The sequence below is a fragment of the Ceratotherium simum genome, chromosome X (genome assembly GCF_057802395.1).
Source record: "Ceratotherium simum simum isolate JZ-2026a chromosome X, ASM5780239v1, whole genome shotgun sequence".
In the NCBI taxonomy this organism is placed as follows: Eukaryota; Metazoa; Chordata; class Mammalia; order Perissodactyla; family Rhinocerotidae; genus Ceratotherium; species Ceratotherium simum.
The window spans coordinates 26,231,070-26,254,773 of record NC_141940.1 but is presented as its reverse complement, the minus strand read 5'-3'; the positions used below and the strand labels follow the sequence as shown (position 1 = coordinate 26,254,773).

Sequence of the window (23,704 nt, the reverse complement as noted above, 5' to 3'; positions counted from 1 at the left end):
CACCTGCAACATTGGAAGTGAAGTCTGCAAACCCTGCTGTCTCGGTTGGACTTGAGAGAGCTGATGCAGCACTGGGCATGGAAATGTTGATGAATTAGTATGAATCGGGGCCTGGTTGGCAATGTGATTTGCATACCTGTGGTTTGGGGTTATGCATGCCATATCTTTACCTCTTTGCCCTGAAGAATAGAATCGGTTGAGTGGTTGAAATTAAGCAATGAGCCTTTGATCGGAAATAGTTTGGTAAAATAAGCAATTGTGTGGTTTTGAAAAATAATGTATTTTAAAATATTTTCAAACTTACAGAAAAGTCACAAGTGCGGTACAAAGAACTTCCATATCCCTTTCACCTAGTTTACTGTTAACTTTTCACTGCATTTGTGCTCGCTTGCTCTTTTTCTCTCTCTCCAATCCCCAGACCCCATTAAAATTGTGCCAACTGTCCCAACGTTTCTTTTTCCTTTCTGGTCCAGGATGCCGTCCAGGAACACGTGTTGCATTTAGTTGTCATATCTCTTCAGGCTCCTCCAATCTGAAATAGTTCTGTAGTCTTTTCTGATCTTTCATGACCTCAGCAGTTTTAGAAACTATTGGTTTTACCTTTTATAGAATGACCCACATGTTTCATCGAGACTAGACTCAGGCCATGTTTTCTTGGCAAGAATACCCCAGAAATGATGCTGTGCTCTTCTCAGTGCATCACATCAGAGGGCACACAAAGCCAACCTGTCCTGTCACTGGTAATGTTAACCTTGATCACCCGGTCATGTTGGTGTCTGCAGGTTTCTCTTTGTAATTTTTTCTCTTTGTAATTAATTAGTATTTTGTGGGGAGATATTCCCAGATTATACCAATATCCTGTTCCTCATCAATCCTCCACCCACCACCCTTAGACTCCTGAGTCAATCACTACTGTCATGGTGGCCAAATAGTGATTTTCTATTTCCATCAATCTTTCTACATTTATTAGTCGGCATTTTCCTATAAGGAAGAAAAGAGATTCTCCCCTATTCCAGCTATCTATTGATGTGTATCAAACTATTCTCAAGCTTAGTGGCTTAAAACAACAACAATCATTTATCTACCTCATGAATCTGCATCTGGGCAAGGTGAGTATCAACTGGGGCTGGAGGATTCACTTCCGAGGTGGTTCACTCACATGGCTGACAAGTTGGTGCTAGATTTTGGCTGGGACCTCAGCTGGAGCTGTCAGCCACAACTCCTACATGAGGCCTCTCCATGTTGCTGTTTGATTTCATTCCAGCATCATGGCTGAGATTTAACAGCAGGCATCCCAAGAGAGCAAGGTGGACACGCACGGCCTTTTTGTGATACAACCTCAGAAGTCACATAACTTCTCTTTCATTGTACTCTGTTGGTTGAGGTGGTCACAAGTACCCACTCAGGTTCAAAGGGAGGGGACATAGCTGTTCCCAGTCAATGGGAAAATTGTTAACATCACATTGTAAGAACAGCACGTAGGCTAGAATACATTGTGGTGCACATCTTTGTAAAATCTAGTCTGCCCCAACTCCCATTTATTTATTCATTTATTTGTTTATATCAATATGGATTCATGGATTCCTATTCTATAAAATCAGCTGTAATTTGTTACTATCATTATTTATTTTGATTCTCAAATTGTTCCAGATTTGACCATTGGGAGCTCCTTTCAAGGTGGTATTGATATCGGCTCAAGACAGGGTTGACATATGGGAAGCCATATTGTAGAAAAGAAACCCTATTGTAACTTTGAATGACCTCTGACTAACTAACCCAGCTGGATATGCACCCTCCAGGAGATCTAATTACTCTCTGGATTTTATGACCCCTGCTTGTGCCTGTACCTCCCAGCTGCGATAAGACGATAACTTTGTTCTTTTGAGTTCCTTAGGAATGTGATGACCCTGGAACAAAGAGTCTGTGCTGATAGCCATCATCAATGAAAACTGAACGATCTGGTGTGGTGACTCCCAGTCTGTAACACCCGAAGGTAAACATTCCTAACCCCCTCCCCAATAACCCACCGGCCCATATAACTGCTGTAAGATTTTGTGCCCCCTTAAGATGGTTCTTTGAGACATTAGTCAGCCATCTCCCCCTTGCTAGCAAGCTGTAATAAACTGCCCTTTCTTTTCCACGATCTTACCTCTTGACAATTGGGTTTTGTCTCGTGGCAAGCAGACCGTGCCCTTTGTGTGGTAATAGTATGAGTCCTTTCGACATGTTCCCATTATTCTTTGAGCACTTGCTCTGGTGGAGGGTGTTATATAGAAACCATGATCCGAGCACTTGGTGTGCTCATTGCTAATGGGCTGTCATTGCATCTAGGCCCTCTTATAGACAGCACTTGTCTGTAAGAGGGCCTAGAATACACACACATACATCTATAACTATTTCTTTCTCTGAGTATATATATTTAAAAAGCATGGGTTCACATCAAAACCTTCCATTTCAACTCAGAATCTCAGGTGTCAGTCTGGTCTTGCTCCTTTCCATGTTTTTTGTATCTTCTCCAACAGTGAGAAACCTGGTGCTTACTATCTTCAATATAATCCTCACTTATTTGCTCAGTTAATGTAACCAGTCTCCCAACCACATTAGCTTTCTCCTCCACCTGCCACCCTTGCACTCTACCACCAGCACTCTGCCTTCTCAGATATCAGCAGACACATTGCCAATGCACTTCCATGTGGCATCTTATGCTGCTTCAGCACCCCATGTCTTTGGGCACCAACAGGCACACCTCCAACATATCTCTGTGCAGCTCCCTTCTTCTCCCCCTTACTTAGCTCCTTCCTGAGACCCCCACACCAAGTGCTCAGTGGGCATGCTACCAACATCTCTCCCTGTAGCATATCCTGTCTCCTTAGCACTCTACATCCTCAGACACCAGCAGGCATATTACTGATGTGTCTCTACGTGGCAGCCCTCTTCACTACCACTGACTCCTCCAAGCTTAGAAGGGAAGATGAAAAGGGAAGGTAGGCAATTGTATTTTAACATGATTGACACCAGCCAATGTGTGGTCCAGAGACCTCTGTCTTTGAACATCCACACTAGCTCCTTTTTAATCATCTTTTAAAAATGTAAACTTGATCTTGTTGTTTCCTACCTAAAACCTTTGGATGACTTTCTGGCCCTTAGGCTAAAATCCCAAAACCCTAATGTGGCCTAGAAGACCCTGCATAATTTGACCCCTGCCTACTTCTCCAGTATCATCTCTGTTTTATTTCTCTGGGTTCATTCAGTTTCCCAGAGCAGAATCTTCCCATGTCTTGCTTGGAGTATGTAAACCCGGCTGTCAGTATTTGGGGAACTGAGCCAAGGAAGGGGACTAGAGGTCTCAGTGTTCAGAATGCAGAATTTAACTTAATCCCTGTTTTCAGCATGGCATCTCAGTGGGTCCTTAGCTGTGCTTGGTTTAAGTGTCTCATCTTTCACTAGGATGGAGAAGGGATCTGGAGACTAATTATTCCTTATAAAAATGTTCAATTAATCATCTTGATTTCAACTCCATACCAAAACTCCCACTTTCAGAGATACCTGGTACCTTCAATTCCTGAGCCTTTTGGGGTTTGCAGTACAAACAGCTTCCTTAGGTTTCAGCTTTCTCTAGTCTGCTAAGTCAGTTACTACTTGTTTATCCATTTTCTAGTTTCCACATTTTGTGGAAGGTGGGTGGGGTGTGCTGTCTTGCCTGTTGTAGCCTGTCTTCCTGTTTCATTTGTCCTCGGGGTGTTTGGCCTTTTAATTCCTTTACTGTCTTTTTTGTGGGGTCTCAGGAAGGAGCTAAGTGCATGTGTTCAATTTACCAGATTTAACTGGAAGTGGAGTTGTTTTAAATAGTAAACACCCTGGTTCCTTTTAAAGCAGACCCCATGAACAAAAATTGGATTTCATAGAATCATGAAATATTATAACTGGAAACATTCATCCAGTCCAGTGGTTCTTGTCTTTTTTTTTTTAAGATTTTATTTTTTTAGAGCAGTGTTAGGTTTACAACAATTGAGGGGAAGATACAGAGATTTTCCACATACCCCCTGCCCCAACACATGCTTAGCTTCCCCCGTCATCAACATCCCCCACCAGAGTGGTACATTGGTTACAACTGATGAACCTACATTGGCACATCATAATCATCTGAAGTCCATAGTTTGCCTTAGGGTTCACTCTTGGTGTTGTACATTCTATGGGTTTGGACAAGTGTATAATGACATATATCCACCATTATAGTATCATACAGAATATTTTCACTGCCCTAAAAATCCTCTGTGCTCTCCCTATTCATCTGCCCACACCCTGGGGAACCACTGATCTTTTCATTGTTTCCATAGTTTTACCTTTTCCAGAATGTCATATAATTGGAATCATAGAGCATGTAGCCTTTTTGAATTGGCTTCTTTCACTTAGTAATATGCATTTAAGTTTCCTTCATATCTTTTCACGGCTTGATAGCTCATTTCTTTTTAGTGCTGAATAATATTCCATTGTCTGGATGTACCAGTCCTTGTCTTTTTACCACCAGGTACCTCTTTTATTATATACCCACCCTCCTTCCCCAAATCTTCATATTTGAAAAGATTTAGACTTCCAAAACTCAGTTTGGGAGACTTTGGTCTAGTCAGTGCCTCATTACGGATGAGGAGACTGAAGCACAGAGAGGAGAGGTGATTTGCCAGTCTCACAACTAGTGAGGGGCCAAGTTAGGATGTGAATCCAGGTCTCCTGCCTTCTGCTCTAGGGCTGCTTTTAGATCTAGGATGTGAGATTTCTGATCCACAAAACTGATGGCAAGGTGAGGGTAATCTTTCTTTCTGACTTCATGCTGTGCTTTTCCTCAGCAATATCATTAGTGGCATTGAAACATTACTTCTGCTGCCCAGGAGGAAAATGCCTCCCTCCCATCTTGAGGGCCACAGAGGACTAAACATACTGGGAATCACTGGAGCTTTCTCAGGGACCCAGGGGAACTGTTTGTTTGAAATGTAATAAAGGTTCCTCTACATCAAACATGGAGAAAAAACAATGCTGGGAACACTGCAGAGTCAGTGAGGGAGGTCTTGTTTATCTTAGTCAACCCACCAATCAGCAGGGATAGACCAGACTTCTATTGTGAGCTCTTCTATGCTAGGAGTTACCAAGGATACACGGGCTTTCCCCTGAAGGGGTTTATGATCAAATTGCAAAGACAAAGCATCCTATCAACCAAATTGTAACCTCTCTAAAGGCATAGCCTTTGTCTTCCCCATTTCTTGTGGGCCTCAGTGCACCTGCCCTCCTTATGGATACATGTTAGTTATCTATGGTTGATTAAAGCTTCTTTGTTGCATTATTTCCTCTCTCCCAAAGGGGAAATAATGAGTACTGAGTTGATGCAACCATGTAGCCCCATTCCCCGGGGGTAAAGGGAGTACATACATTTTGTCTGGAAACTCGCTGCCTTCTACAGAATTCTTTCACACTGGTAAATGTTAAATTTTGCTATTCTCCTGGAACTTTTGAAAATATCTCCTACAAATGAGGAGGCTAACAATAAAACCCCTACTGTTTGTACAGGCTTTGTAGTTTACTGTGATCTCATTTAATCTCCTATTTTGTCTTTTTCCTCAGTACTTTGTACAGGAATGTTACTGATTCCCTTCAGAGGCAGTCAGGTATGCTGAAATAAACAGCACGAGACTGGAGTTTTAGCACCCACCACTTCAACTAACTGAGTATTAGGCAAGTTGCTTCCCCTCCCTGAGCCTCGATTTACCTACATGCAGAAGGAGGAAAGGGTTTGGATTCCATAGAATCTGAGGCCCCATTCAGTTTCTAATTGGGGTGCAGTGCGGTAGTGTGGTTTCTGCTGTGGGCGTGGTTGTTCCAAACCAAAGGGCAGGGCCAGGATGCAGTCTGATGATCGGGGACGGAGGAGTGGTTGAGCACTTTGCACCTTTGTGGGTGCCTCACTCCCTGTCCGTAGATTTCCCAGGCTGTTGAAGTTCATGATCCTAGGGCACTGATTGTCCGCCCCCTGCCACACACACCATGCCATTCAGGGTTGATTTCCCAGGGTCTGCTCTAAAGTGGTGGAAGATTTTCAGAGGTCTCAGATCTTACTTCTTGCCCTCTTGACATCTGAGGCCTGAAAAGAACTTTGGTTGCCTGCCTAGGCAGGCTTCCGGAGGCTGCTGCCTTCTGTCTTCCGGGGCTGGGGGCAGGAGGGTGCCCGAGCGAATGCAGGCAGTCATTGTTTGGGTATTGACTCAAAGGAGCAGGAGCCACAATGCACAGGAAAAAGGATGAGCTCATGACGGCTAAATGAAAAGATTCTTATCTTGGAAACAGCGGTTTCTTATGCAAAACAGGGGGCGGCAATGTGATTGTGCCCCACGGAGTACATTCAACAACAGGGATTTCAAATGAAGAAGCTATTTTGCATACCTACGGGAGCAGCAATGGGCCAGATTGTTCATTAATTAAAAAGAGGGGGCGGGCGCTGAAAAACCCACGCTCGCACTTGCTGCTGAACCGAAATAATTCATTTGCCTTCCTCTCAGTCCCAGATGATCAGCTGGACGACAAGTGTTGTTTTTTCAACCGCAGCCACCTCTGGAGAAGGGAGGGGAGGGGAGAGGAGGAGGTAGGAGAGGAGAGGGTTGGGGCGGGGAGGGAAGGGGTGTCACAGATAACTAGAACAGCGGTGATCTCTCAACCATTTCTATTTGGCCTTCAAATGTATTGCACAGAAGTAGTGGTTTTTTGTTGCCTTTTTTTTTTTTGCCACCTGGGAGATTTACCTTCCTAGTACTGTTTGAGTTCATATGAAAGAAGTCTGAGCAAATCCCCACTGATGGGGAGGAGAGGAAAGCAAAGAAATGAAGAGGTGGGGGAAGGAGGGAGAGGCCTGGAATATGTCCTCTAACTACAGCTCCCCTATTTCCCCAACTCTGATATGTGGTCCCCTGAGGGGATGGACTAGAACTGCGGCTGCCCTGGAAATTCCGGAATGTAGGTCACCCATACTGAATGGGTAACGCGCAAGTGGAGAGTAGAGTTGAATGTGGTTGCGGGTGGGAGGCACCAACACCTCCCACGTATCTTTCCTACCAGCCAGACTGCTCTCCTTCTACCCCATATCATCTTTTGATTTAGGATAAGATTGGTTATCATTTCTCAAGCACTTCCATATATGTTACTTCCCATGTTATCTCCTATCACTATGTTACACATGTGTGCCAGGCACTTTCACTTGTGTTAGCTTATATGAGCTTCTCAGGTACCCTGGTGGATAACTGAGTATTATTGCTCGTGTCTTAGAAATGAGGAAACTGAGGCTCAGAGATGTTAAGTGGGTTATCCAAGGTCATACAACTTGAAAATAGCAAAGCTAGGATTTGAACCCACTTCGTCTGCTAAAGTGCACAGTTTAATGAGTTTTGACAAACATATACTGTTGTGTCACCACCAACACAATCAAGATATAGAATATTTTCATTACCCACAAAAGTTCTCTTGTGCCCCTTTGCAGTCAATTCCTTCCCCCTATACCTAACCTTTGGCAACCACTGATCTATTTTCTATTCCTGTAGTTTTGCCTTTTCCAGTATGTCATCTAAATGGAATCATACAGTATGTAGGTTTGGGGGTTTGACTTCTTTTATTTAGTATAATGCTTTTGAGATTCACCCATGTTTTAGTTCATTCCTTTTTCTTGCCAAGTCGTATTCTATTCTATGGATGTACTATAACATATATATACATCTACCTGTTAATAGACATTTGGATTGTTTCCAGCTTTGAGTGATTAATAAAGCTGCCATGAATACTTATGCACAGGTTTTTACATGAACATATATCTTCATTTCTCTTGGATAAATACCTAGGAGTTGGATAGCTGGGTCTTGGGTAACTGTATATCTACTTTTATAAAAAAAAAAAAACTGCCAAACTGTTTCCAAAGTGGCTGTACCATTTTGAATTCCCACTAGCAATGCATACAAGTTCTAGTTGCTCTGCATCCTCGTTAATACTTGCTTAAATTCAATCTTTTTAACTTCAGTAATTCTAATAGATGTGTATTTTATCTCATTGTAGTTTGACTTTGCATTTTCCTAGTAACTAATGTTGTTGAGTGTCCTTTTGTGTGCTTATTTGCCACCTGTTTCTCTTCTTTGGTGAAGTGTTTATTCCAATCTTTTGTCCAAATTTTAATTGGGTTGTTTGTTTTTTATGATTGAGTTTTGAGTTTTTTATATAGTCTGGATACATGTCCCTTATTAGACATGTGTTTTGCAAATATTTTCTCCCAGTCTATGGCTCACCTTTCATATTCTAAGCCCATCTTTGGAAGAGCAGAAGTTTGTAATTTTGATAAAGCTCAATTTATTGATTTTTTTAATCTATTGTTCATTCTTTCTTTGGTCATATCTAAGAAATCTTTGCCTAACCAGAGGTCACAAAGAGTTTTCTCTTATGTTTTATTCTAGAAGTTTTATAGTTTCAGATCTTACATTTGTGTCTATGATCCATTTTGAGTTAATTTTTGCATATGATACAAGATAAGGGTTGAGGTTCATTGTTTTGCACATAGACGGCAAATTGTCCCAGTGCCATTTGTTAAAAAGACTCTTTTCTTCACTGTGTTGTCTTTGCACTTTTGTCAAAAATCAACTAACCATATATGTGTGGGTTTACTTGTAGACTGTCTATTCTGTTCCATTGATCTATGTATCTAGCCTTATGCCAATACCACACTGCCTTGTTTACTGTAGATTCATAGTAAGTCTTGAAATCAGATAGTGTAGGTCCTCCAACTTTGTTCTTTTAAAAAATTCTTTTGGCTGTTTTATGTCCTTTGCTTTTCCATAGAAATCTTAGAATCAGCTTATCAGTTTCTACAAAGAAGCCTCCTGGGATTTTGATTGAGATTGTGTTGAATCTATAGATTAATTAGGGGAGAATTGACACCTTAACCCTATTGGGTCTTCCGATCCGTGAACATGGTATGCCTCTCCATTTCTTTAGGTTTTCTTTAATTTATTTCATCACAGTTTTGTAGCTTTCAGCGTATAAATCTTGCATGTATTTTTTTAGATTTATCCCTAAGTATTTCATTTTTATTATGGTATTGTAAATTGTCCTGTTTGTTGAATTTCAATTTCCAATTGCTATACAATTGATTTTTGTATATTGACCTTGTGTCCTATGACTTTGCTAAAGTCATTTATTAGTTCTACTAGCTTTTTGGTACACTCTTTGGGATTCTCTAGGTAGATCATCATGATGTCTGTGAATACAAACAGTTTTATTCCTTCCTTTTCAATCTTTGTGTCTTTTATTTCTTTTTCTTTGTTTAATTGCCCTGGCTAGAACTGCCAGTACAATGTTGAATAGCAGTGGCAAGAGCAGACATCCTTGTCTTGTTTCTGATCTCAGGGGGAAAGCTTTCAGTCTTTTACCATTAAGTGTAATGTTAGGTGTGGGTTTTTCATAGATTCCCTTTATCAGGTTGAGGATGTTCCCTTCTATTCCTACTTTCCTGAAAGTTTTTATCCTGAGTGGATCTGCATTTTGTCAAATGCCTTTTCTGCATGGATTGAGATGATCATATGGTTTTTATTTTTCATTCTCTTGATATGACAAATTACACTGATTTATTTTCAAATGTTTAACCAGTCTTGCATTCCTGGGATAAACCTTGCTTAGTCATGAGAAATTATCCTTTTTATGTGTTACTGAATTCAATCTGCTGATATTTTGTTGAGGATTTTTTTGTCTATGTTCATGAAGGATATTGGTCTGTAGTTTTCTTATAATGTCTTTGTCTGGTTTGGTATTGATTGGGTTTTGAATTGGAGTTATTTTTCAAGTACAGGGGTTCAATTTAGAGCTGGTTTGAGGCAACAGTGTTAGAAGAAGGCCAAGTTTCTCTGCGGCACTCACTTTGCCTTCCTTTCTAAGCTGCACTACCGACCTTTTTTCCCACAACTGCAGATGGCGCTGGACCCTCAAATAGTCCCTCTGTTGCTCAGAGCTCTGGAATTTTCTATCTCTCTTCTCTGCTTCACATCTAAACCAACACAATGCACAAAACAACAGAGACCTGATCCCTGTATGTAACAGTTACCTAATCAGATACACTAAACCTCAGGGGCCCAAGAGACCTGCAGTCATATCTCTGTCTATGCTTAGAGTTGAATGAGCTCCAGGGGCGCCTGCACACATGGTCATCAGGGTGCAAAGGATGCTAGGGGGAGATTGCATCCAGCTTGTGAATGGGAGCACTTTCAAATTCTCACCTGTACTTAGCAAAGGTTTGAGAGTTCTCTGTAGTACCCTGAGTATTTAACAAGCATTCTGATGCTGAGTAATGATTGCAGCTGTACATAAAATAGAAAGATTAGAGTCTCAGTTGCCTGCTTAATATGTAAATGTATCCAGTTATGTGTGAGTGCTTTTAATGAAGTAACTTGCACTTCTGTTTGCTACATTGAAAGTGATTGATGAAAAAAAACACTCTATAACCCCATCAGAAATTAGCAGCCAGCAGGCCCTTTGAAAGGGCTCTGTGGTGCTGCCTGTCCTGGGGCTAGGAGGCAGTAGGACTGGGTTTTAGCACAGGCTTTACAATTGATTTCCACTTCTCTGAGCAATACGATGTAGGATGTAGAAGTCCTTACCCCCAACTGAGCTCAGAGAGTTGTTGATGATGGATTGTGAAATAGCTTTACTCACCTATTTACTTTGGATTGCTTCTCATTTCAACATACAGGAGTGGATAATAAAAATAGCAGCTACCACGCACTGTGCTAAGTGTTTTGCATATATTATTTCCTTCAATCATCACACTAGTCTTGGAAGATAGGAATTAATAAACCCCTGTTTTATAGATGGAGAAACTGAGGTTCAGAGAAGGTAAGTCCTTTACCTGACCTCACCCTGTAAGTTAATGTCTAGGCTGGAATTCAAATTCAGATCTCCATGGCTACACCTCACTGTCTCTGCCACTGCTGAGGCTGGTAACATCTGTCTGCCAGAATTCTCTCACCTGTAACTGGATGAGCTTGGAAAGACAAGGAGTGTTCTGTGTGTCTGCAGAGAGCTAGATCCAGACAGTGACTAGGGTTGAGCACTTCCTTCCGCACCTTACCACACACACTGCTCTCAGCCTTTCATGAGAAGGGCAAGGATTTGAATTGCATTTCTTCTGAAGTCTGGCTTAGGAAGAGTGTAAGACTTCCACCTGCTATCTCTGTAGCCATGAAGGGCCTCTCTTCCTCTGCAGAGGCCTCACAGGGGCTGTGGGAATGTTGCTCTACTGTCTCTAATTAGAAAAAAATTATATATAGCACTTATGCGCCAGAAACTTCTCTAATCACTTTATACATGTTAACTTGTATAATCCTCACAATAAGCCTGTGAGAACCCTTATTATTCCCATTTCACAGGTGAATAAACTGAGGCACAGAGAGATTATTTGCCAAAGTCTCCCATACCACAAGAGACAGAGCTGTGATGTGAACCCAGAGAGTGTGGTAACTCTGGACCTGTACTGGTCCATATGGTAGCCACTAGCCACGTGTGGCTATTTAAATTTAAATTAATTAAAATTAAGTAAAATTAAAAATTCAGTTTCTCAGTCATACTAGCCACATGTCAAGTATTTAACAGCCACACGTGGCTAGTGGCTACTATATGGGATAGTGCATTTATAGAACATTTCCATCATCACAGAGTTATATTGTATAGCACTAGGTTAGATTCTGTGCTTTTAAAAGGTCAAAAGGCATTTAGATGGTATGGCCCTCTCAGAGGACAATCTGAATACATCTCCCTATGTTCCTGGGTTGGTCTCCAGTCTCTCTCCAATTTTCTGTCTCATTCTCCTTTTTAGCTTGATTGGTGAACAGGATGGCATTTTCAGCTCTATTTAAACCTGGCTTTAAACTCGGATCTAAGCCTCATCTATTACTAACCCCGCCTCCTCCAGCCCCACCTGACCTCAGGCCCCTACTGATGCTTTGATATTTGAAGAGCCACAGACTGCTCAGGACTTTGTATCAGACCTGCAGGCCCCTTCTGGAAGCCCCAAGTCACGGCAGGGAAAGGAAAGATGCCAAGGAGGTGTTGGCTGTTAGCCCCTTGTTACTTCTGTCTCCAGACCTTGGCCCTTATCAAATCAGTCTGATGTGTTACCTACATGAGAAGAAAAAAATAAAAGAGCTTCCAAATAAGAGTCACAGAATAGAAGTTTGTGGCAGTCCTCCTCTGCTGCGCAGATTTATAGGCATTACCAAAATTCCCCAGGTCTGAGGCAAGCAGCCAAGTGATTGACAGTGATTACCAACGGAGATTTTTGTGTTTTTTCAGAGGCCTAACAAAGTAGGGTCCTCCTTACCGGCAGGTGGCTATCTATAGGGAAATTGACAAGGCTCTGTGCCTCTCTACTCCGAAAAAACAATCATCTCCTTCTGAACCTCGCAGAAAGTCTGTTATACCTCCCCCTCTTCAGAGTGAGAATGTGCTGTTTACTTGTTGGCCAACAGATCACGTCAGCATCATCAGGGCAAAGTGTTGCCCATTCTCCCCCCAGGGCCCTGAGATGAGTGCAGGGTGGAGGTGTTCTGATGGGTGCGGAGTAGTTGGCTGAAAAGTTGCAGACATACCAGACACACTTCAGTTAGTTCTCTTTTTAGCCTGTGGCCTGTCTGCAGGTTCAAATTCAGGAAGGAAGGAAGGTTTGCAAAGACTCTTCATTGGCACAACGCCTTCCACAAATAGATGTTTTTCGGGGCATGCCAGGACCAGGATTTCGAGAATGATAATGACAAGCTTTCAAAAAGAAAGGGGAGGCCACTGAGTGATTATTTGTGGGTAGGTCTTGGCATCTGTGGTCAATACAGCAGGTGCTTTGCTGTGATATTGACAGAGGGTGGGAGAGGGTGGTTGCAGAGGCTATTTATCCCACCAAGCACCCAGGATCTGGGTGAGAGGTGACTTGGAGAGCCCTTGTCTGAGTCACTGCTGTCCCTGTTCCTAGTTCCTATTCCTGGAAGCAACCTGTTGCCCTCATGTGTATTGTTATAAAACCTTTTCAATAGGCCTTGCAGGGCCTATCAGAATAGTAATAAGCCCTCAAGTCTGAATAGCTGGCTGCAGTTTACAGAGCATTTTCAAGTCCTTGGTCTCTCTTTACACTTACCTGTTATCTATGAGGTAGAGAGGATGGCAGTATTATCTCCATTTCATTTTATTTTATTTATTTATTTTTTGAGGAAGACTGGCCCTGTGCTAACATCTGTTGCCAATCTTCCTGTTTGTCTTTTTTCTCCCCAAAGCCCTAGTACATAGTCGTGTATCCTAGTTGTAGAGTTGTAGCTCTTCTATGTGGGACGCCACCTCAGCATGGCTTGATGAGCGGTGAGTAGGTCCGCCCCCAGGATCTGAACCGGTGAACCCTGGGCCACCAAAGCAGAACATGCCAACTTAACTGCTACCCACCAGGCTGGCCCTTCATCTCCATTTTAATGGTGAGGAGATGGAGGCTGAGAGAGGCCTCAAAGTTCTTTGCAAGGTAGTCTTTGAGTGGCACCTGACTGGAATCCCATAACTAGCTACCTTCTGCTTCTCGAATCTTCTAGTAGCTCATCTTGCTGTCTCTTTTGTTGGGCCTTTGGGAGAGAGTAGAGAAGTTTGGTTGCTGGGAAGGGAAGCTATCACAGCTAGCACGATGTGCTCCTTCGTGGAGTTGAGGTGGTTAGAGGGGTTGACAGCACTAGCGGCTTCTCTGGGCTCTCTTCTGCCTCACTTTTGTTCTTCAGCTCCCCACTTCTGAGCCTGGTCTCCCTCTTTTCTCTGGAGTCAGAAAGCCCCTCTGGTATTTTTGTTTGTTTGTTTTGCCACTGGCCAAGGTTCAGTAAGGACAGTGTGGACACAGGAATCAAGGGAATGTTCTGTACTGCTCTATCTTCTAACTTCATGAGATAATGTCCAACATGCCTTGCTGATTGACGATGCTCATGGGGGTGAAGCCATCCTTTCAGGCCCGTGGAGTGCTTGAAATGGCAGGGTGTTAAAAAGAAACAGCAAGCCCAAAATAGTCACTTGTGTTAAGCCCCACCGAGACTTAATACCTAACCTAACTGCAGTTTCAGCCTCTCCCAGGAGTGGAATTTTAAACCAATCAGTCTGGAATTTCCTGATCAATGCTAGTGAGGTAATCTGCATGATAAGACCCCCTGCCTTCCCTCTAGGGGAAGGTAACCTTGCCTGAAGTAATCCTTTCTTTTGTTTCCTTGTCCGACCCTCCTGCTGCCTATAAAAACCTTTCATTTTGTATGGCTCCTCGAGTAACTTTCTATTTACTAGATGGGATGCTGCCTGATCCATGAATCGTTGAATAAAGCCAATTAGATCTTCAAATTTACTCAGTTGAATTTTGTTTTTTAACACAGGTTAACAAGTTTGGGTTTTGTCTTGTAGGCAGGGGTTAGCGATGGAAGGGTCAGTGTGCTGGGGGTTAGAAGGAAACCCTGGGGAAAGGTGTGCTCTGAGATGTTGTTGTAGAAGGACAAGCAGAAGGCAGAAGCAGCTTTGCAGGGGTAAGCAAAGTGAAGGGATCACCTCAGAGATGTCATCCAATGAAGACCTCGCACCAATTAATTGCCAGAGCTGGCTCCTCACCTTCCAGCAAATGGTTATGATAAGCTGGTCACAGCCCTCAAGTGTGCTGTGGTTGCATGTTTACATGTCTGCCTCCCCTGCTTTTCTATAAGTTTTGAGAGCAAAGGGGCCTAGTCTTAAGCCCCGGTTCCTAGTAGAGGGCAAGACCTAGGGTAAATGCTTTGTTTGAATGGTGGGAAATTCGTAACTTTGCTCACAGATACTGCCAACAAATTCCCATCAAGGACTGCCAATCCTTACCAAAGTCTTTCCTACATATATATTAGGCACCTGGGTGATGCCGCACTGGGGTCCTGTTTAATGGGCCGGAGCAGGCCTTGACTAACCAGAAAGTAGCTGGTTAAATGGAGCCCTGGTGTCTGATAGAGGTAATTTTTTCCTTTAAAGGCCTGTTAAAGAAAAATTATTCTGACACTTGTTAAAGTGGTAAAGAAGACTTTCTGTAAGACTATTGCAATAAGGGAGAGAGACTGAACTCAACTCCTAATACAATAAAGACAAGAGGAGATTTATAGCCAATGGGGAGAATGAGGGGGTCAGTGGATACCAAATTACTAGCAGGAACTTGGTTAGATGTTGTTAAGAACTAAATGTTTGTGTTCCAACTCCCATATTCATATGTTGAAGCCTTAACCCCCAGTGTGATGGTATTTGGAGGTGGGGCCTTTGGGAGGTGATTAGGTTTAGATGATGTCATGAGGGTGAGGTCCGCATGATGGGATTAGTGTCCTTACAAGAAGAGAGACCAGAGTGCTCTCTCTTGGCCACGTGAGGACACAGAGTGAAGGGAGCCATCTGCAAGCCTGCAAGAGAGCTCTCATCAGGAACCAAATTTGCCTGCACCTTGATCTTGGACTTCCCAGCCTCGAGAACTGTAAGAAATAAATGTTTTTTAAGATATCCAGTCTATGGTAGTTTGTTACAGCAGCTCAAGCTGACTCAGACAGACATTAAGGGCAAGGGAATTCTTGATAAACTGGCTTTAACAGGATTATTACTAAAGGCAAGCCAAGGACTTAGAAATCAAGGGTGGGGGGGGGTGAGGAACTTGATCAGATATCAAGTGTGATCAGATATCTCTGGGGGGATTTTTGCTAAACTGACATAGCAGGATTCTTTGCTAAAGGCAGGCCAAGGACAGGGCCTAGTTGAAATAAGGGCTTAGAAAAGCCTGACTAAATTTTGGTCAAGGAAGGAGTCTTCCAGGCCTAGTCTGCTGGGACATAGTTTTGCTCATTATGTCTGGCATTTGCCACGACACTGTAACCTCCATTTGCCTAGGCAGGCGCACCTGGGGGGAAACCTAAGCTGATGCCAGTGGTTGCCCAGTGGAGCTGTCCATTAGAATCACCTCGGGAGCAGCTTTAAAAATACCCATGCATGTGCCCTATCTCATACCTACTGAATCTGAATTGATGAGGGAATGAGGCCTCTATATGTTTAACAAGCTTTCCTGGTGATTCTGGTTATCAGCCAGGTTGGGGACCCATGGGTTTACATTATGGATTGACCAAGATGGCAATAGAAAGGTAATGGGGACTGGTTGTTGGTGAGAGGGTGGGTAGAGGGTAGGGGGGCCTGGAGGGGATCTCATGTCTACTTTGCTCCCTTTCCCCATAGACATGGCTTCCCTCCACCCTTGGAGGATACCAGGACATCTGTACTCAGCAGAATGGCAAAGTAAGTGAACATTGTAGTATCCGCCACCTTTGCTACTCAGGCCCTTTTTACTCCCTCAGGGCCTCTGTTGCTCCTCAGACATCTCATACCCTCACCTTCTCTCTACTCTCTTATTTCTGAAAGAGGCTGGTTAAGTACTGCTCATTTTTTTTTTTTTTTTGTAAGGAAGATCAGCCCTGAGCTAACATCCGTGCTAATCCTCCTCTTTTTGCTGAGGAAGACGGGCTCTGAGCTAACATCTATTGCCAATCCTCCTCCTTTTTCTCCCCCAAAGCCCCGGCAGATAGTTGTATGTCATAGTTGCACATCCTTCTAGTTGTTGTATGTGGGACGCGGCCTCAGCATGGCAGAGAAGCAGTGCGTCAGTGCACGCCCGGGATCTGAACCCGGGCCGCCAGCAGCGGAGCGCACGCACTTAACCTCTAAGCCACGGGCCCGGCCCTAAGTACTGCTCATTAATGTTTGTATTTTTGGTGAGGCAGATTGGCATTTTTTAAAGGGGATAAATCCAAAAGTTAAGGGACTGATGTCCCAAAGTAGTGTGGGGGATCAGAATTGGCCACCCCAAAATGTGTCTCTTTGCCTTGCCTTGATTATTTTTAAGAACAAAGGACTCTAAAAGAAACTTTGACCTTCCTCCCTAACTGCCTAGAAGAATTTAAGATAAAAGGCCCGTCCCCAAGACAGGCCATCACCATAGATAACCCTGGGTATAGGTAGACTGTGAGGGTCCTTGCTAAGCCCATTCTTATCAAAGTTCTGTTTACCAAACATTTGCTTGTCCATTTCCATATGAATTGCCTTCCTCCCCTTTGAAGTCAGAAACCACTACCCCCAACATCCTCCTTTGCCTTTAGCTGAAGATGATATTTAAGCCGGCAGCTTGGCCATTTTGGTGAGTTGCTCAGTTTTCCTGAGTCTCTCCCATGTATACATGTTATAAACTTTTGTTTGATTTTCTCCTGTTATTCTGTCTCATGTCAATTTAATTCATAGCCCAGCCAGAAGGACCCAGAGGGTGGAGGATTTGTCTTTCTCCCCTACAGTAGGAAATTCAGACATCTGAGAGGGGGCAGCAAGGTTTCGTGTGTTTTTGTGTGTGTGTGTGTGTGTGTGTGTGTGTGTGTGTGTCTCGAGGTGGTTGGGGGGGAGGGCTCACTAGTGTCCCTACAAATTACACAGACATAGCTGCTTTCTTTGCCTGTGCCTCAAGTCTGCTCAGATACTTTGTCTATGCCCCAGATTCCTAGGACTTTCTGGGAGATATTAGGCAGAGTTCTATCCTTTTCTTAAAAGGACAGAAAAATGAAAGGTTTAAAGCTAAACCCTGACTCTCAGGTAAGATACAACCCTTACTGAAATAGCACAGTGTCAGCAGAACATGGTCTCATTGGCTCATTATCAGGCGAGGTCAGGACATTATTTCTGGCAGCTTCTGAAAGCCACAGCCCGTTAGAAACAAGTCTTCTTCCTGAGGGTTTAATACAGCTTGCTCGCTTGTTCTCAGGAGCGAAAGCGCTCTCTCTTTTCTCTCTTTGCTTGGGCCTCCTTTTAAAATGCTAATTAAATTTGCTTGATCTCCGCTGTCCCCCACCCCCAGCTAATTTTGGAGATCAAGAAAGGGAGCTTGATATCTATAAAAGATGAGCCTGTCTTTCCACCTGAGCTACCTTTATATTTCATTCTGTTTTATTACAGGAAATTGTGTTGGGGTCTTAAACACTAACATACATAACATTGATTGTATTCTGCATAACAAATTGGATTAGGATAATTACCACACAGATGTTAAAAAACCCTGAATGCAAATCAGTGCAATTAGTCATGACTTAATATACTATAATTCACACATTGGAATGTCTTATTGTGATTATACTATTTTAGAACAAAATGCTTTAACAAAAAAAGAGGAAGAAAAGAATTCTTTTACTCTGCTGCTGCACGTGCTCTGAACAAGAAATTTTTATGCTAATTTGGAATTTCACTACTCAGAATTCTTATTAACTAATAAGATCCTTCAATTTCTCTTGCCCTTTTTTATATAGAGAAAGCTGCTTCTTTAGCAAGACAATTTCATGCGCAATTCAACTTGAATGCCACCATTATGAACAAAGGAATTTGCACACAGATGCTTTTGACAAACATGGCTTTAGAAAACTGAGCCTTGGGTGGTGGGGGGCAGGGCACCCCCACTGGTGGCCAGGACCCTGAAACAAAGCAGACCGAGTGTAAGCAAGTGGAATGGGTCCAAGTTAGCCAGCAAATAGGCGGACCTGTCACAAGGGCAGCAGGCTCAGAGCTGCCACAAAGTGTCGTGCTTAGCTGAGGGGGTGAGTGGGGGCTGAACTCCAGCCCTGGATCCATGCTCCAAGCTGTGCACTCAAGTGACCCAAGGAAAGGGCGCCTTTTTCTAATTCACACAAAGGTCCCTAATGGGTACAAGGCAGGGGTTTGGTCAGAGAGAGAAAAAAAAAAATACAAGTCTTATTGCCAGAAACTACAATAGCTGGGACCCGTGGAGTCTGAACTGTGAACTCGAATCCAATTCCTAAATTCTTTTCTGGTTTATCCTGCAGCACCGCCCCGCCCCCGTGCTCTGTGCTTGCTTAGAATTCCCCGCTCTTTAAGTTTTACACTCCCGAGTACGTTCTCTTTGTAATTGTTCTCGATTTGATTTATGTCAAAGCTTTGCATACCCAACTGATCTGGGGGACCCTTGAGGGTGTAGGGGAGGAAAAATAATTTTCCCTCTACCCTTCTAGGTTCTTGGCTGAGACCCCCCCGTAATAAAAGAGAGATTAACAGGAGAAAAACAAACAGAAGTTTAATAACATGTATACCTCCCGCATATGTGGGAGAGACTCAGGACAACTGAGTAACTCTTCTGAATGGCCCAAGCCATCACCTTAAATACCATCTCCAGCTAAAGACAAGAAGATGTTGGGGGTGGGGAGCCAGTTATGGGAGGTTATCAGGAAAAGCACAGTAAACAAGGGTAAGGTTGTTATGCAGATCTAAGTCATTGTCTTCTGCATTGATAAGAGTTTCTAGAGATTTAGAGTCATCCTTCTCTTTTTGGTACAGAGAGGGAGACATCCCTACAAATGGAGATTTCCCTTATAAATGTAAATTTCTTACAAAAGGGTAACTTCTCTTGGTTTTTAGAGCTTTCCCTGTGTCGGCTGTTCCTTAAAAATAATCAGCCCAAAATAATCCTTGTGCCAAAAAGGCTTATTTTGGGGGGACAAATTCTGCTCCCCTTCAAAGGCTAGGCTTGTGCCATCATCTTCCTCTCTGGAGTCCCCCCGCCTACAGTTGCCAGATTTAGTAAATAAAAATACAAGATGCCCAATTTGAATTCCGGATATAGAACAAATGCTTTTATAAATATATAATAAAATGAAAACTATCCCATGCAATATTTTGGACATACTTACACTAAAATTAGTGTTGTTCATCTGAAATTCAAATTTAACTTGGCATTCTGTGTTTTATCTGGCAACCCCACCCAGTGCAAAGCACAGAGCCTGTTGATTAAAATAGATCTAGGCCAGTGGTTATCACATTTGAGTGTGCATCAGAATCACCTGGAGGTGATTAAGACACAGCCTGCAGGTCCCCACCCCCAGAGTTTCTGATTCAGCAAGTCTGAGGAGCTGCCCCAAAATTTGCATTTCTAACAAGTTCCCAAGTGCTGCTGCTGCTCTGCTGGTCTGGGGACCACCCTTTGGGAACCACTGCTCTACCACAACCTCAATAAATAGATCCAATGGGAAGGAAGCTCTTGTTGCCAAGGTGATGATAAGCAAGCAGAAAGCTTTGCAGACCTCTTGCAGCAGGGTCTGTGGGCTCCCTGGCAGTGCTCCCTCAAGGAGTATATATTCACCTGTGCTGCCCTCAGCTACCTCCCTGTGTAATCCCTCTTGACTGTGTTAGGTTGGTGAAAAGCAAAGTTGTGGTTTGGATTTGTTTCTTCCAGTCTTGTTTGTACGTCCATCAACCTGAACTCCTGTACCTCCCTCCCTCCCTCTAGGTGCCAGTGTCTTTCCGTTCTCTAACCTAGGGATGGCAAACCTGTGTGTTGTGGGTCTCAGTGAAGGGACTCTACTTATTTATTTCCTAAGCAGAGAAGCTGCCATTTGGAGGTTGCTGGCAGTTTTTAGTGAAGACATTGATTCCCTTTGAGGCTTTCTTCCTTTGTTCTGGGCAAGTCACCAGAATGGCCCTTGAGTTACAAAAATATAAAACACTACGTGCCCATCAACATAGGACACTGTCAGTTGTCCAGAGGGAATGGGGGAAGTTTGCATAAGGAGTACCTGGGCTTCTATTTGAGACTGAGATTGAGATCCTGAATTTCTGACTGAGATCCTCACCCTTTTCTATTTGAAGCCCAAAGTTGTTATAACATGTTGGGATGGACCAGGGCGGTCCTGGCCCGTTCCAGGGGTCAGGAATGGGCAACAAAACTCCTGAGATAAAAAGCACCATGAGAGACCTCCTCTTGCCAGGCGTCCTCATGAGAGTGATATCGTCTTTCAACCCTGCAAGGCAATCCCTGACGCACCACCGTGATGCCCAGGGAAGACAGGGTGACCTGGGAGTCCAACTACTTCCTTAAGATCATCTAACTTTGGGATGATTATCTAAAATGCTTCATTGTGGGAGCAATGTGGGCTCCAAGCAGATGCAGCAGATCCTCATGTCCCTCTGTGGGAAGGCTGTGGTGCTGATGGGCAAGAACACCATGATGCACCAGGTCATTCAAGGGCATCTGGAAAACAACCCAGCTCTGGAGAAACTGTTGCTTCATATCTGGGGGAAAGTAGGCTTTGTGTTCATGAAGGAGGACCTCACTGAGATCAGGGACATGCTGCTGGCCAATAAGGTGCCAGCTGCCACCTGTATTGCTACCATTGCCCCATGTGAAGTCACTGTGCCAGCCTAGAACACTGGTTTGGGGCCTGAGAAGACTTCCTCCTTCCAGGCTTTAGGCATTATCACTAGAATCTCCAGGGGCACCATTGAAATTCTGAGTGGCATGCAGCTGATTAAGACTGGAGACGACGTGGGAGCCAGTGAAGCCACACTGCTGAACATGTTGAACATCTCCTCCTTCTCCTTTGGGCTGATCATCCAGCAGGTGTTTGATAATGGCAGCATCTACAACTCTGAAGTGCTTGACATCACAGAGGGAACTTCGCATTCTCGCTTCTCGGGTGTCTGTAATGTTGCCAGCATATGTCTGCAGATTGGTTACCCAGCTGTTGCATCAGTACCCCATTCTATCATCAGTGGGTACAAGCGGGTCCTGGCTTTGTTTGTGGAGGCTGATTACACCTTCCCACTTGCTGAGAGGATCAAGGCCACTGCCACCACTGCTGCTCCTGCTGCTGCTGCAGCCCCAGCCAAGGTCAAAGCAAAGGAAGAGTTGGAGGAGTTGGACGTGGATGTGGGATTTGGTCTGTTTGACTAATCACCAAAAGCAACCAAATCAGCCAGTTTTATTTGTGAAACAAGGAAGTAAAGGCTTACTTCTCTTAAAGGAAAAAAACAGCACTATGAGGGTAGAAGGAGACAGGACTAGGTGGCTGCCCCTGCACTGGGGGTCCTGTGGTGCAAGGGGGTTTGGGGGACATTTCTGCCGAGTCTTTGAAGCCACTGATACCAGACTCTACCTCAACACAGCCCCTCCTGTGGGCAAATTTAAGCCACAAGCAAAGATCCGCATGTATGAAAGAATTGGAAGAGCCCAGCCTACTTTATCTTGAAACATTTGTCTGGGACAACCATACCCCACCATCCTTGTGGGACATAATCCAGCCCAGGGACCAAGGCTGTATAGTGGTCTCAGGAAGTATATCTCATACACTGTGTTCTAAGGGACCCCAAGATAAGAGCTGAATTTCCTGTCAACATGGGCATGTAAAAACTCAGAGTCATAATAATTTGAACATTAAAAGAAATGTTGAAAATTTGTATCCTGAGTTGCTGAAGTGAGTTGTATATGATATGTATGTGCTGTTGCCTCCCACTTTCACTGTCCTAGTAGGCACTGTTATTTGATCACAGCCTTCTTTCCCATTCAGCCCGGGCATGCCCTTTGGATCCTTCTATTATTAGTTAGGGCATTCTTGGTTGCAAGTAACAAAAATAGTTTTTAATAAATCATCATCTAGCACTTACTATGTGCCAGGCAGGGTTCTAAAGGCTTCACAAATTTACAAATTTACAGACTCTTTTAAATCAACCGTAGAAGGTAGAGTTATTACCGCAATTTTACAGATAGAACAAAAAGGTGATTTTTTTTTTTAAGTATGGATTCAGGAATGTCTCACAAAACCCAAGTTCCTGAATATAAGTGATCTTCAGAGATGGACCCGAACCATGGGATACATGCTGCCTGGATTCTCTGTCTACCACTTGCTTCTGCACCTCTTTGCCTCTGTGTTTCATTCTTCTCTCTTACGTTAGACCAGCTCTCTCTTTCCAGTCCACATGAAGGAAAATATGGCGGCTAATACCACCCAAGTCTTACATGTTATGGATCTGACCATCCAGAGAGAGAAAGTGACCTCTCTCTTAGTTCAAAAATTCCCTCAGAAAGGATTTATTAGCTCAGTTTGGTTTACGTGTCCAGCCCTGGACTCAGGCTCTTGGGGATCAACTTTTGCTAACCAAATGTAACTCATAAAAGAGGGATTTACAAAACCATGGACAGAGGGCTGCATGTCACATTGTAGGAACATGCAGTTCCCACTGATACCATGCGGCTAGAGGAAGGGAAAGGAAAAGTCCTTGAAATGAAGTATTGGGAAGACAATAGCTGTCCACACACTGTAACCCAGCATTCCACCTGGCTTCTATCCAGTGATCTGAATTGATATGTGGTACTACTTGTCCTCTCTGCTCTGACCTCCTCCCTCTATTAGTACAGGAAATGGATGTACTAGCCTCATTTACACTCATTGCATTGGTCCAAAGGGAGGATCCTCGTATCTGTCCCAAGTTGCCCCCTATTCTCTGCCCCTGTAGCCCTTTTCTGCTCATATCCAATGCTGCTTGACCTCGTCCTGCAGGTGAACTCAGTCAAATGAATGCACTTTAAATAAACTTCTCCTAAATGGTGGCTGAGCTGTTATGGACAAGGAAATTGCCCCCAAGAGGGATGTGGCAGTCAGAGTAAGGCAGGGTGGAAGTGTCATTATGAAAGGTTGTCTGTCTGGCAATTTAGGCAGGACCTTATAGTGTACTAGTTAGGCCCAGAAACTGAATTTTGTCAGAGATACTTAGAGGTCAGTAATCTCCTGGAGATGGACTCATGTTCACCAAATCTAAATCACAAGGGATAGAG

At 43.5% G+C, this 23,704-nt stretch overlaps 1 protein-coding gene and 1 pseudogene across 2 annotated transcripts in view; both read left to right on the top strand.

Annotated features, from left to right (window-relative positions):
- The first annotated feature begins 913 nt into the window (after nt 1-913).
- The window catches only part of LOC106802970 (uncharacterized), a 112,398-nt gene continuing 89,607 nt past the window's right edge, over nt 914-23,704 (top strand). Inside the window, exon 1 of the transcript XR_015550697.1 lies at nt 914-1,993. The gene's annotated coding sequence lies outside the window, so the exon portion shown is untranslated. The remainder of the gene's footprint in view (nt 1,994-23,704) is intronic.
- LOC101395356 (large ribosomal subunit protein uL10 pseudogene) lies at nt 12,180-22,329 on the top strand (annotated as a pseudogene). The gene is made up of 3 exons (XR_001392141.2): nt 12,180-15,544; nt 16,291-16,350; nt 20,384-22,329. The product of XR_001392141.2 is annotated as a large ribosomal subunit protein uL10 pseudogene (transcript).